Below are 13,401 nucleotides of genomic sequence, written 5' to 3'. Positions count from 1 at the left end.
CTGTCTCTCTATATCAGAAAGACATTAAGTCGCTTTATCGTATAGTGGGGCGTTACTGTTGGGGGGGGGGAAGAAGGCTAAGCTTCCGCTGTCTTTGCTAATGGGCATTGGAGAGAAGGGGGTTTAGGTTTGCCGGATCTCAAGCGATATAATAGAGCCTGTTTGTTGCGGCATTTAAGGGATTGTTTTTTTGATAGAAATGATTATACGCCGAGGCACTTGGAAGAACAATATTTTGCTCCTTGTCATTTTTATTTTTTGATACAGGCACCTAGAGATAAGATTCCAATATATCTTCGTAATAGTTTGTTGCTATTCTCCTTGCGTGTACTTTAGAGAGACCTGATGCGTATTTGGGGATTAGCCCTTGTTACGTCAGATTTGATACCAATCTGGGGCAATTTGCTATTTAGGCCGGGGATAGATAATGTGACATTTCGAGTTTGGGAGCGTATGGGTATCCTCCGGTTAGAGCATGTTTTGACGACGCAGGAAGTGCTGTTAAATTTGGGTGCTTTGGGGGTAGGATATGATCTAAATAACATTTTTGCTTATAATCAATTAGCACATTATGTGCGATCCCTAGATGCAGTTGCTTTGGGTGCACGTCATTGTCATCGGGTGAGACAATTTTTCCAGTTGAAAGGAGGAGACAGGCTCTCAGTATCAGGTCTGTATAAAACTTTGGGGAAGTTGCCGCTTACTAAAGATAGGGAGGTGTTACGGGAGCGTTGGGCTCGGGATATGGCGAGACCTGGTTTGTTTTTGGATTTTCACGTATTGACTTCTAGGATCCCGGAACTGACTGGTAATGCGGGCCTCCGCGAGTGTCAATTTCGCATTTTGCATCCTGCATATCTAACAAAGACCCAGATTTTCAAGAAGGGTGGGATTGATACTCCATTGTGTGGAAAGTGTGGGAGGTTGCCGGGCTCTTTGTACCATTGTTTATGGGATTGCTTTTAGGTGCAGCATTTTTGGACTAGTATTCTGCATTATTTGACATCTTTGTTGGGCTCTAGAATTTTATGCTCCCCGGTTGGGGTTCTATTGGATAAGTATGAGGTGTTTGCTCTGCAGTGTAAATCGGAGAAGCAATTGATTCGTAAGGCTTGCCTGGTGGGTAAAAGACTTCTTTTGAGTCAGTGGGTGGGCGATTCTCTCCAGGACTTCTGGCACTGGAGAAACAGGTTACATGAGTTGATGCTTTTAGAGCGAAGGGCGGTTAGAGGTTACCCTAAAAGGAGGAAGGAATTTCTGGGCATTTGGGGTCCATATATACAATCGTTGCATACTCGGGGAAGAAGTATGGTTGTTAATTCCCTTTGATTTAAGGAGGGTGGGTTTGATATTTGCTACAGATCATAGACGGGGGGGGGGGGGGGGGGAGGCAGTATTCGCATAGGAGATTGGGAGTTCAGGAAAGGGAGGGGGAGCAGGATTCTAATGGAAAGGGGAGAGGGAGGTGGTGTGGGAGGGAGGGGTGTGGGATTTTGGAATCAGTGCTCATTTCTTGCTAATTTTGTTATGTTGATTGGTCACTACTATAAATTGTTACATATTAGGAAGGGGGGGGATGTAAAATCCTGATGACACAGTTGAATTATTTGTATCTAAGCATATAATTATGGTAGAGTGCTTAAATGGTTACCAAAGAATGTTAAGTTTTTGTTTAAGCTGTTAATCATCAATAAAAAATTATTGGAAAAAAAAAACAACTCTAGAATTCGCTGCCGGAAAAGGTGGTTAAGGCGGTTAACTTAGCGGACTTCAAAAAAGGGTTGGATGGCTTCCTGGAGCAAAAAGCCACAGAATGTTATTGAATGGACGAGGGAATAATACAGTATTTCTAGGATGGGTGGGACAAATTGCTTGTTCTTTTGGCCATTGTCGGTGACAGGGTGCTGGGTTCGATGGACCCTTGGTCTGTCCCAGCATGGCGATGTTTATGTACTTATGTAGAAGGTGAAAGAATGGGAGAATGAGGGCTAAAAATCAAGTATGGGTGGATATAGAAGCAGAGAAGAGAAAAATGAACATAAAACGAAAGAAAGGTCAGTACCAGATGGATGTAGAGAAGAAATGGAAAGGCAAACCTGAAAAAAAATTTTAGAACACTGACACAAATAGTGGAACAGACATGCACTAACTCAAAAGTCATTCAACAAAGGTAAAACAGAAAAACATATATTTTTATTTAATACTCTTTAAGGATTGGTATGTGTCTGCTTTGGGAAATGTGCATCTTTTCTATTTTTGTATTTAACAGAGTACAGAGAAAATGCTTTTCTGTTTCTCTTTTACCTATACTTTCACTGTTTATAGAGTCTGACTTATTTGGAGGTCTCCATTTCAGTTTTTGTCTGCATGTTTTTTGTGGTCCACTATTTTGTATCAGGTGAGGGTCTGTCCGTGTTCTGCATGTCTGACTGAGGTGAAGGATTATGCTAAAATGTAGTGTCTGTGGAGGAACGTATAACAGTCAAACTTGTTCCAGTTTCCCAGTAGCAGGTTTATAACACTGTCTTTTCATAGGTGGGTCATGGCTGTTATGATTTGGAAAGTTTTTCCTGTATAGGTTTTCAGTGTCTTTTTGAAGGGTTTTGTGTTATTTTGCAAAGTGTCTGTAGCCTCTTTGAAAGCGGGCTCTGGGGCAAGGGCTGCCAAAAGGTGGCTCTTTTTACAGCAAATAAAAATGTCCAGGACTAATGGTCTCCCCATCCTATCGAGTCACCACATAAACTAAAACCCATCGGCTTTAAACAAAGTATCTGGCAGTGGAAGGAGCTTGTGTTGTTCATGAAATGATAATCACAATTTGAACATTTTTTGGATGGCATGTTCTAAGAAGGATAGGTCCACTAGAAATCCACCCAGGTGAAGAACTCTGAATTCCCATGGGGTACAGCAGAGGCAAAAGGATGGTGGGAAATGGACCACGGACTCCAGAAAGCAAGAAAACGTTAAAAAGATTTATTGTGTGGCTCACAGAGAACAAAAGTCCAAGTGAAAAATGCACAAGATCAAGCCATTGAGATGTAGGAAAAGCCAACATTTTTAGTAGACTGGCCATACAGACATCCCACAAGAACAATGGGGCACCCTAGGGGGCACAGCAGTAGACTTCAAATAAATGCTCCCAGGTATACATCTCACCCAACCTCCCTTATCTCGTCTGCTGAGACCCCCAAAACCTACAACTCCCAACTTTACGTCACTACAATATGGGTGAAGGGGACATCTATGTGTGGGTACAGTGGGTTTCTGGTGAGTACTGGAGGAATCACATTTTCCGCCACAAGTGTAACAGGTAGGGGGAGGTATGGGCCTGGGTCCACCTGTTTGCAGTGCACAGCACCCACCACTAGCCTACTCCAGGGACCTGAAAGCTGCTCTAATGGACCTTAGTATAACATCTGAGGCTGGCAATTAATGTTTTTAATCATATTTTGGGGGGGATGGAAGGGGGTCAGTGACCACTGAGGGAGTAAGGGTAGGTCATCTGGTCAGTTAGGGCACCTTTTTGTGCCTTATTCGTTCTAAAAACAGGTCTAGCTCAAAACATCTTAGTTCTAGTCCTGGACGGTTTAGTTTTGTTTCATTATGGCCGAAAAACATCCAAGTCTCAGGAATATCCAAAAACCGCTCTTAAGGCTCCCCCCCCCCCCCCCCCCCCCCCCCCCAATACGCCTGCTTGAGATTTGGATGAACTGCAGACAAAAATCATAGAAAAACAGCTGAAAATAGGTTTTGAAAATACTGATTTGGATGATTTTATGAGAAAAAATGTCCAAATGCTGATTTATGCCACTTTCTAGATGTTTTTCTCATTCGAAAATTAGCCCCAAAGAGAAGGAAAGAGACAAATCAGATAATGTAAGGAGAAAAGTAAAAATAAGGGAAACATAACAATTACATTATCCACACGACAAAGGTTAGACCTTAGAAGCAGGGACCATGATTAAAACACCGCATTCTCACTGTGCCTGGTCCAGAGGAGCTGTCTTTCAGGACATGTTTGGATCAGTTTGCTTATAGCTTTAATTCAAGCTACATCACCTGTTTGATGCAGTTCCTCACATGTGGCTGTGGTGGTCAGATTTCCTCTTTCCTCAGATTCCTGAGGCTCAGTCCCAAATCCCTCTTGCCCAAACTGGAATAATATGTCAGGCTTGACATTGTGGGAGCCTGTTACAAGAAAAATATAGTAAAATATGTTTTGTTTTTTTTTAAAGTACCCACACAGCCTATAAGTGCTTAGAATTACGCTGTTTTCATAGTCACCTCCATTTGTACAGAGACAAAAAAAAAAAAAAAAAAAAAAAAAAAGGGGGGGTGCTGCTGTGCTGATCATCATCATAAATATATTCTAACAATAACCTGATCATTTTAATATTGAAGTGGATAACTCCTTTCTTCAAGAGCTACAGACAGCTCTGTTGTGGATTCTGCTACTGCATAAACATAATGGAAATCTCTGCTATCAGTAGTTATTTTATACAGCTTGTTCATCTAATTGCTATAGATCAATATTCAGTGGCATTTAACTGATTACTGCTACCGAATATCATCGCTAACCGGCCATTTCCTAACCAGATTAGAGGCGGGCTGGGGGCACAGTGTGGAAAGAGCACCTACTTAGCCAGTTAGTGGCGACTTTCAGTCTGCTAAGCAGCTAAGTAACTTCATAATGGGGCCCTTTTACAAAGCGGCGGTAGGGTTACCGTGCGGCAATACAGCACTACCGCAGGGTGCACCCAGGAGCCCTGCAGTAGTTTTCTATTTGTCACACCAGAAAATATTTTTCTATTTTCTAGCATGGGGGATGGGGAGTAGGCATGCCCAGCGGTAACTGGCTATCGCCGCATGCTGTCCAATTACCTCCGGGTTAGCGTGTGAGCCCTTACCACCTCCTAAATAGGTGGGGGTAAGGGCTCAGGCAGGAAATTGCTGCACGCCAATATTTTCATTAGCACATGGCCATTAATGACCTCCCTTTAAATAAACAGAATTGCCAGCTGCGGTAAAGAGTGGCTTTGGCATGCTGTACACTACTGCAGGCCACTTTTTACAGCAGCTTTGTAAAAGGATCCCAAAGTTAGGATAGCAAAAAGGCTGTCTTAACTTTATGCACTAATGTTAACCAGGCACCAGTCTGAATATCTGGCTGTGAGCAACTCAGATGCCACATACTGCTGCAGCTGAATATCTGAATAGCTTAGAAAGTGGAGGGGGACTGAAACAACCCCCCCCCCCCCCCCCACAATAAGAGAAGGAGCCTCCTATTCTGGGTACAAGTGACACACTGAACTATCAGGCAGGTACTGTCAGTTTATCCCTTACTACTAATCATTTCTATAACGTTACTAAACACACGCAGCGTTGTACACGTTATATGCAGGTACTTTCTCTGTCCCTAGAGGGCAATGGAGGATTAAGTGACTTGCCCAAGGTCACAAGGAGCTGCAGTGGGAATTGAACCCAGATCAGTAACCTTTATTTCAATGCCTGTCAGCCAGTGGTAGTTCCCATGCACCCCTACAACGGCCCGTGTGATAGTCAATTTAGTTTTGTTTTGGAGTTCCTGGAGGTCATTAGGAAGAAGAAAGCCAAAGATTTGTTTGCAGGAAGAAAGAACCCGGGAGTCTGTTTCCTAAATGAGTCAATCAGGTCTGAATATTGCCCCACTCTTGGTGCTATTAACAGAAACTGCCAAATGTAAAGATACAATCAGCACAAGCTCCTCTGTTCCCAGACCCCATCTTCCATCCCACAAAAGCAGAAGTAAGGAGGAAGTTGGAAACTACAGGCTGCTTAGCCTTAACTCAGTGGTAACTAAATTAACGGAAACACTTCTTTTTTTGGGGGGGGGGGAATACATAAAATGAAATTTAATTTTACATTAGAAACTATTTTGTTGAATAAATGTTTGGAACAATAGAGTCTTAAGCTTCTTCCTAAATGACATGTACGAATGGGAGGACATAAATATCTCAGCAAAATCCTTCCAGTGTTTGGAAACTAACTAAGCCAATGTCATCTCTGCTGGTCCCATCCCTCTACAACAGCAAGTTGATGTTGGAGGGGGTGGGACTGGGTGAGCAAGCACCTGCATGCATAGAGGCTGTCAACCATGTGACTATTTTCCATTCTTTTGCTGCTGCTGGTCCAGAAAAGCAGCAGCAACAGCAGTGGTGGCAGCAGAGGACAGAGAGGTTTCTGGAATCAAAAAGGTTGAGGATCCAAGGCAACATTGTCTTACTAGAGGAAGGTCTTGTCAGACTGGGTGACCAAACACTTGGACTTAGGGGGAGTCCAAGACATGGTGTCAGGAGAGAGGATAGGGCTGGGAATGGAGAAGCATGCATTTCATTTCATTTATTCCATGGATAACATGCCTTAATGTAAAGTCATTCAAAGTGTGCTACAAAATAAAAGGACACAAACATCAAACATATAAACGGCGAGTGACCGTACTCACTCGCAAATGCGCAGTAGAGACTTCCCTCTCTGTCCCGCCCCCGCGTCAATACGTGTGATGGGGGGCAGGACAGAGAGGGAAACTGCACGAAGGGGAGGGAACCGCCGATGTCACCACCGCTCCCCCCCCCCCCCGAGGTCGCCGCCACTGGTACTCCCCCCCCCCCCCCCGGAGTCACCGCTGCCGCCACCCCTCCACCCGCCCGTCTCTTCGCTATTCAACTTACATCTCCGCAGCAGGCAGATCAGCTGAGCTGCCGTTGGCCTTCCTTCCCTGCCTGTGTCCCACCCTCGCCGACGTTACGTCACACGAGGGCAGGACACAGGCAGAGAAGGAAGGCCGACAGGAGCTCAGCTGATCTGCCTGCTGCGGAGATGTAAGTTGAATAGCGAAGAGACGGGCCAGATGGAGGGGTGGCGGCGGTGGCGACTTGGGGGGGGGGTACCGGCAGCGGCGAACTCGGGGGGAGGGGGCAGCGGCGACCCACTAGCCCGTTTTAACGGGCTCAACGGCTAGTACAAACATAAAACATGTTATACCAAATAAGACACAATACAATAAGATTGTAAAAATACAAAGCCTTCAACCCCTGCCTTGTTTAGCCAGAATGTTTCAGATTCAGTAATAATGAGATCTATCCACACTGGAAACAGCCAAAATTTAACCCTTTTACAAAATTTCAAGTAATTGGTTTCTAAACAAATATATAAGGTTAATGAGTTCCACAAATGAGGTCTGATGTAAGCAAATGCTCATTCATGAGTATATTGCAAGCATAAATGTGAGGAAACCATCTACAAGGGCTGGTGGGCCAATTGAAAAAAATCTACAGGCTCAAATGCTTTGAACGTAATAAGTGTAAAGATCTCAAAACTGGTGGAATATAATCATGTATGGAATTTAAAATTTAAGGTGAAATTAGGCCTTAGCTGCTAATTTTCTTTCCTCTAGACCAGTGATGGCGAACCTTTCAGAGACCGAGTGCCCAAACAGCAACCCAAAATCTAATTATCTATCACAAAGTGCCGGTACTCATTATGGGCGGGGTCACCACATATGACTCCACCCCTATGATAGCCACACCCCTTACACCAGCCATGGCGCATGTAAACAGACATCATTGAAAATATTATACTAGTATAGGAGAAAAAATAACATGATTTTTTTTTCATTATAAATCATTTCTGTAAGCTGTTACAGCTCCAGTATACTCAGTGCAAAATAAGACAGCAGATGTAAGTTCTCAAATTGGACATATTGTAACTTACATATTCCAAACACTAAAATGAAAATAAAATGATTTTTTCTACCTTTGTTGTCTGGTGATTTTGTTTTTCTATCCATATTGGTCCTAGTCTATGATTCCTCCCCGTCTCATCTTCCCGCAACCTCAGAGTCATCTTCGACTCCTCCCTCTCCTTCTCTGCGCATATCCAGCATATAGCCAAGACCTGTCGCTTCTTCCTCTATAACATTAGCAAAATTCACCCTTTCCTCTCTGAGCACACCACCCGAACTCTCATCCACTCTCTCATCACCTCTCGCCTTGACTACTGCAACCTACTCCTCACTGGCCTCCCACTTAGCCTGCTATCCCCCCTTCAATCCTGCACGTCTTATCTTCCGCCTGGACCGATATACTCATATCACCCCTCTCCTCAAGTCACTTCACTGGCTTCCGATCAGGTACCGCATACAGTTCAAGCTTCTCCTATTAACCTACAAATGCACTCAATCTGCAGCCCCTCCTTACCTCTCTACCCTCATCTCCCCTTATATTCCTACCCGTAACCTCCGCTCTCAAGACAAATCACTCCTTTCAGTACCCTTCTCCACCACCGCCAACTCCAGGCTTCGCCCTTTCTGCCTCGCCTCACCCTATGCCTGGAATAAACTCCCTGAGCCCATACGCCAGGCCCCCTCCCTGCCCATCTTCAAATCCTTACTCAAAGCCCACCTCTTCAATATCGCCTTCGGCACCTGACCACTTACCTTTATTCAGGAAATCTAGACTGCCCAATGTGACATTTCGTCCTTAGACTGTAAGCTTCTTTGACATTTCGCCCTTTAGATTGTAAGCTCCTTTGAGCAGGGACTATCCTTCTTTGTTAAATTGTACAGCGTTGCATAACCCTAGTAGCACTCTAGAAATGTCAAATAGTAGTAGTAGCACCAGTGGTAAGGGAGCTATGCATGTGGGAGGTTTTTCTGAAGTCCACCGCACAGACCTAGGGTGCCCAGTTGGTGTCCTGGCATATCAGGGGGGCCAGTGTACTACGAATCCTGGCCCCTCCCACAACCAAATGGCTCGGATTAGGACGTTTTTGAGCTGGGCGTTTTTAGTTTCCATTATCGTTAAAAAAAACAAACGCCCAGCTCAAAAACGTCCATTTTTTTGAAAATACGCTTCGGCCCTCCCCTTCACGGACCCGTTCTCGGAGATAAACGCCCCTGGAGATAGGCATTTCCGTTCGATTATGCCCCTCCACGTGAACTATAATGGTGGTTGTCTTTCCTTTGATTTGTCATCAATAAAAATGTTGAACTCTGAAAACAAATTTCACAAAAGTGAGGCACCAATTTGTAGAATTACTTCCCAAGAACTAATATACTGAAGCGCATCAAAGCAAATAGAAAATTTTGGCAAATAGACTGGCTAGGGTGCTCCCTGACTTGGTGCATGAGGCTCAAGTAGGGTTCGTGCGGGGGCGGACTGCAGTTAGGAATATGCGAGCAATTTTGACTTCCTTGGAGGTGGTAGCATATAAAAGTTTATCTTCCCTCTTAGTTAGCTTTGATGCGGAGAAAGCTTTTGACCTGGTGCGTTGGCCTTATTTGTTCGATACCCTGCAGAACTATGGTTTCCAGGGATTTTTTTTTTTTATGCTCTTTGGGTTTTGTACTTAGAGCCTTTGGCATATGTTTGGGTCAATGGGGTGTGTTCTTTTAACATCTTTAGAGGCACAAGAGAGGGATGTCCATTGTCTCCTTTATTGTTTGTGCTATCCCTGGATCCCCTGATTCGAGCGATACAGTCCCATGCGGAGATCCAGGGTGTGCCAATAGGTGCTTTGTAGTTTTTGTTGTCGGCTTTTGCGGATGACTTGCTAGTTCATCACATGCAGCCTTTTCGGTCCCTTCCCGCGTTATTGGAGCTTTTTCAGGAATTTGGAGATTTTGCGGGGTTTAAGCTTAATTATACTAAATCTTTAGCATTGGCTTCCGGAGAGGATCAGAGAGGGGAATGGGGTATGGACTTTCCGCTTCAATGGGCAAAAGGTTCTTTTAGTTATTTGGGGCTCAGGCTGTCTATGAAAGTATTGGATATATATCATCTGAATGTTAAGAGACTATTACGAGCTACGGAGGAAAGATTACGTAGTTGGGTGTCTTTGCCCCTTACATTATATGGGCGTATACAGCTGTTCCGGATGGTGGAATTTCCCAGATGGTTATATTGCTTACGACTATTACCTGTCTTTATATGTCAATGGGATCTTAAATGGCTTTATCGTCAAGTTAGGCGTTATTGCTGGGGAGGGAAGAAGGCTAAGCTCCCGTTATCCTTGCTGATAGAAACATTAATGCACATTAAGCATGTGAACACATAGAGGGGCATAATGGAACAGAAACGCCTATCTCCATGGGCGTTAATCTCCGAGAACGGGTCCGTGAAGGGGCGGACCGAACCGTATTATCGATAAAAAATAGACGCCCATGTTTTATTCGCCAATGTGTGAGCTGGGCGTTTTTGCTTTTCAGCGATAGTGGAAAAGGAAAGTGCCCAGCTCAAAAACGAATAAATCCAAGGCATTTGTTCGTGGGAGGGGCCAGGATTCGTAGTGCACTGGTCCCCCTCACATGCCAGGACACCAACCGGGCACCCTAGGGGGCACTTTTACAAAAACAAAAAAACAGGTAAAAGAGCTCCCAGGTGCATAGCACCCTTCCATTGTGTGTTGAGCCCCCCAAATCCCCCTCAAAACCCACTGCCCACAAGTCTACACCATTACTATAGCCCTAAGGGGTGAAGAGGGGCACCTACATGTGGGTACAGTGGGTTTGGGGGGGTTGGACGACTAATAAGCATTAAGCAGCACAATTGTAACAGGTAGGGGGGATGGGCCTGGGTCCACCTGCCTGACGTCCACTGCACCCCCTAACAACTGCTCCAGGGACCTGCATACTGCTGCCTGGGAGGAGGGTATGACATTTGAGGGTGAAAATAAAAAGTTGTGAAACATCATTTTTTTGTGGTGGGAGGGGGTTAGTGACCACTGGGGGAGTCAGGGGAGGTCAGCCCCGATTCCCTCTGGGGGTAATCTGGTCATTTAGGGCACTTTTTGGGGCCTTATTCGTGAAAAAACAGGGTCCAGGAAAAGTGCCCTAAATTCTAGCTACAAACGCATCCATTATCGGCGAAGGGCGCCCATCTCTGTTCGGGTGATAACCACGCCCCAGTTCCGCCTTTGACACGCCTTCGACACGCCCCCGTCCACTTTGTCCGCATCCGCGACGGAGTGCAGTTGAAAGCGTCCCAAATTCGGCTTTTGATTATACCGCGTTATTCGTTTTTGTGAGATAAACGCCCATCTCCCGATTTAGGTCGGAACTTGGGCGTTTTTCTCGTTCGATTATAAGCTGGACAGGATATCAGTCATATAATTTAGGAAACTAGTCCTTGTCAGTTCTCATTAACTTAATCCAGACTAACAGAATATTTAAAGAGCTGCACTGAATGCAAAATCATGCAACTGTGTACTGTGATTTGTACTAACCCACCAGCAATATAAAAATTCCATGGCTAAGTCAAACTTTATCACTTACAGTACATCAGTTATGTCCCCTGCCACTATCTTCTTTATTCCCACCAGCCCATTCAATAGTATAGATTTCCTCAACCCCATGACACTAGGATAAAGGATTTTGCAGACCTGATCTTACCCCCAGCACACCCATCTCCATCAGGTGCCTCCTCCATCTCCACAGGCAGCCAACTCTGTCCAAAGTAGGGAAACAGTGGGAGGAGGAGAGAGGAGGATGGCTCATCCCACCACCACTGATTTCCTAAATGGTCCCAAATTATTTTAGTAAGAATTTTATACTTACTTGTTACAGAAGGGTGAGTCAGTTCAAAAGTCTCTAATTCAGGATGATCCATAAACAGGAAATTTTCCTCTTGTTTAACACTCAGTGAGAACACAGAGGTTACCACTGGAAGACCTGTTATGAGAAAACATGTCAAGAAGGTTTCACCAAGGATCTGATAGAGTTTAAGTCTCCAAATGTTTGATGTTAATGATCCATCTCCTGTGATATAAAAACGCAAAGCCGTTTAAAACCAAAACATCTACTTACTCTTGGTGGGATCATTCAGGTTTTCTTTTCCCTCCCACTCAAAGTGTTGAGTGAAATATTTATCATCTTCCTTTTTAATCTTAAATAGAACATCAGGATTAACAATTGAATAACCTGTTAAGAAGTAGGAAAACAACATTTAAATTATAACCTTCTCTCACATCTGGTTACCATCAGAAGGGAGTTACACATTGCACAGTATAGCTGAGTAGTGTGCAGCTAATAGTTGTAGTTCCCAGCTAGAAATCTGGGTGGAAAGTCCTCTCTCTGGTCTTCTGTGCCAAATTTGTTTTGATATAGAAAAAGGAGACAGATTGCAACTGGTCTTGTATGAAGCCTTCAGTTTAAGAACAGAGCAGCATCTTCTGCAGAACCTGCTGTAGTGAACTACTTCACTGGTTCCTGTTAGATATGGAATGACATCAGAATCCAGGTCCTAAATTTCGGGTGTCTATCAGCCTTATTTTCGAAAGTGATGGGTGCCCAGATTTCGACCCAAATCGGGAGATAGGCGCCCATCTCACAAAGGCGCCCAAATCGGTATAATCGAAAGCCGATTTTGGGCGTCTTCAACTGCACTCTGTCGCGGGAACGAACGAAGTTGACGGGGATGTGTCGGAGGCAGGACTGGGGTGTGTTTCTCGACCGAGGAGAGATGGGAGCCTTTAGCCGATAATTGAAAAAACAAAGGCGTTTTTAGCGTGAATTTAGGTCACTTTTTTGGACCCTTTTTTTTTTCACAAACAAGTCCCACAAAAGTGCACTAAATGATCAGATGACCACCGGAGGGAATTGGGCATGACCACCCCTGACTCCCCCAGTGGTCACTAACCCCCTCCCACCAAAAACCCCAACTTTAACAACTTTTTTTTCCAGCCTGTATGCCACCGTCAAATGCCATACCCAGCTTCATTCATAGCAGTATGCCGGTCCCTGGAGCAGTTGTTAGTGGGTGCAGTGGACTTCAGGCAGGTGGACCCAGGCCCACCCCCCCCCCCCCCTATCTATTACACTTGTGGTGGTAAATGGGAGCCCTCCAAACCGCCCCCAAAACCCACTGTGCCCCCCTTCAGCCATAAGAACTATGGTGTTGCAGGCAGTGGGTTTTGGGGGGGATTTGAGGGGCTCAGCACCCAAAGGACCGGAGCTATGGACTTGGGAGGTATTTGACTGGGTTTTTTTTAATTGTTACAAGTGCCCCCTAGGGTGCCCGGTTGGTGTCCTGGCATGTGAGGGGGACCAGTGCACTACGAATCCTGGCCCCTCCCACAACCAAATGCCTTGGATTTGTTCGTTTTTGAGCTGGGCGCCTTCGGTTTCCATTATCGCTGAAAAACGAAACCGCCCAGCTCAAATCCGCACAACTCCAATGCATTTGCCGGGCACAAACCATATTATCGAAAAAAAAGATGGGTGGCCATTTTTTCGAAAATACAATCTGTCCCGCCCCTTCACGTACCCGTTCTCGGACATAGACGCCCATGGAGATGGCCGTTCGCGTTCGATTATGCCCCTCCATGGGACCTGGGATTTTTCCATGCTAATTGTATACTATGCTTGTG

The 13,401-nt window shown here is 45.0% G+C and overlaps 1 pseudogene; it reads right to left on the bottom strand.

Moving 5' to 3' along the window:
- The window catches only part of LOC115476804, a 324,007-nt pseudogene that overhangs the window by 293,645 nt on the left and 16,961 nt on the right, over positions 1-13,401 (bottom strand).

The sequence above is a fragment of the Microcaecilia unicolor genome, chromosome 1 (genome assembly GCF_901765095.1).
Source record: "Microcaecilia unicolor chromosome 1, aMicUni1.1, whole genome shotgun sequence".
NCBI classification, from domain to species: Eukaryota; Metazoa; Chordata; class Amphibia; order Gymnophiona; family Siphonopidae; genus Microcaecilia; species Microcaecilia unicolor.
This window is presented reverse-complemented; position numbering and strand designations above follow the sequence as displayed.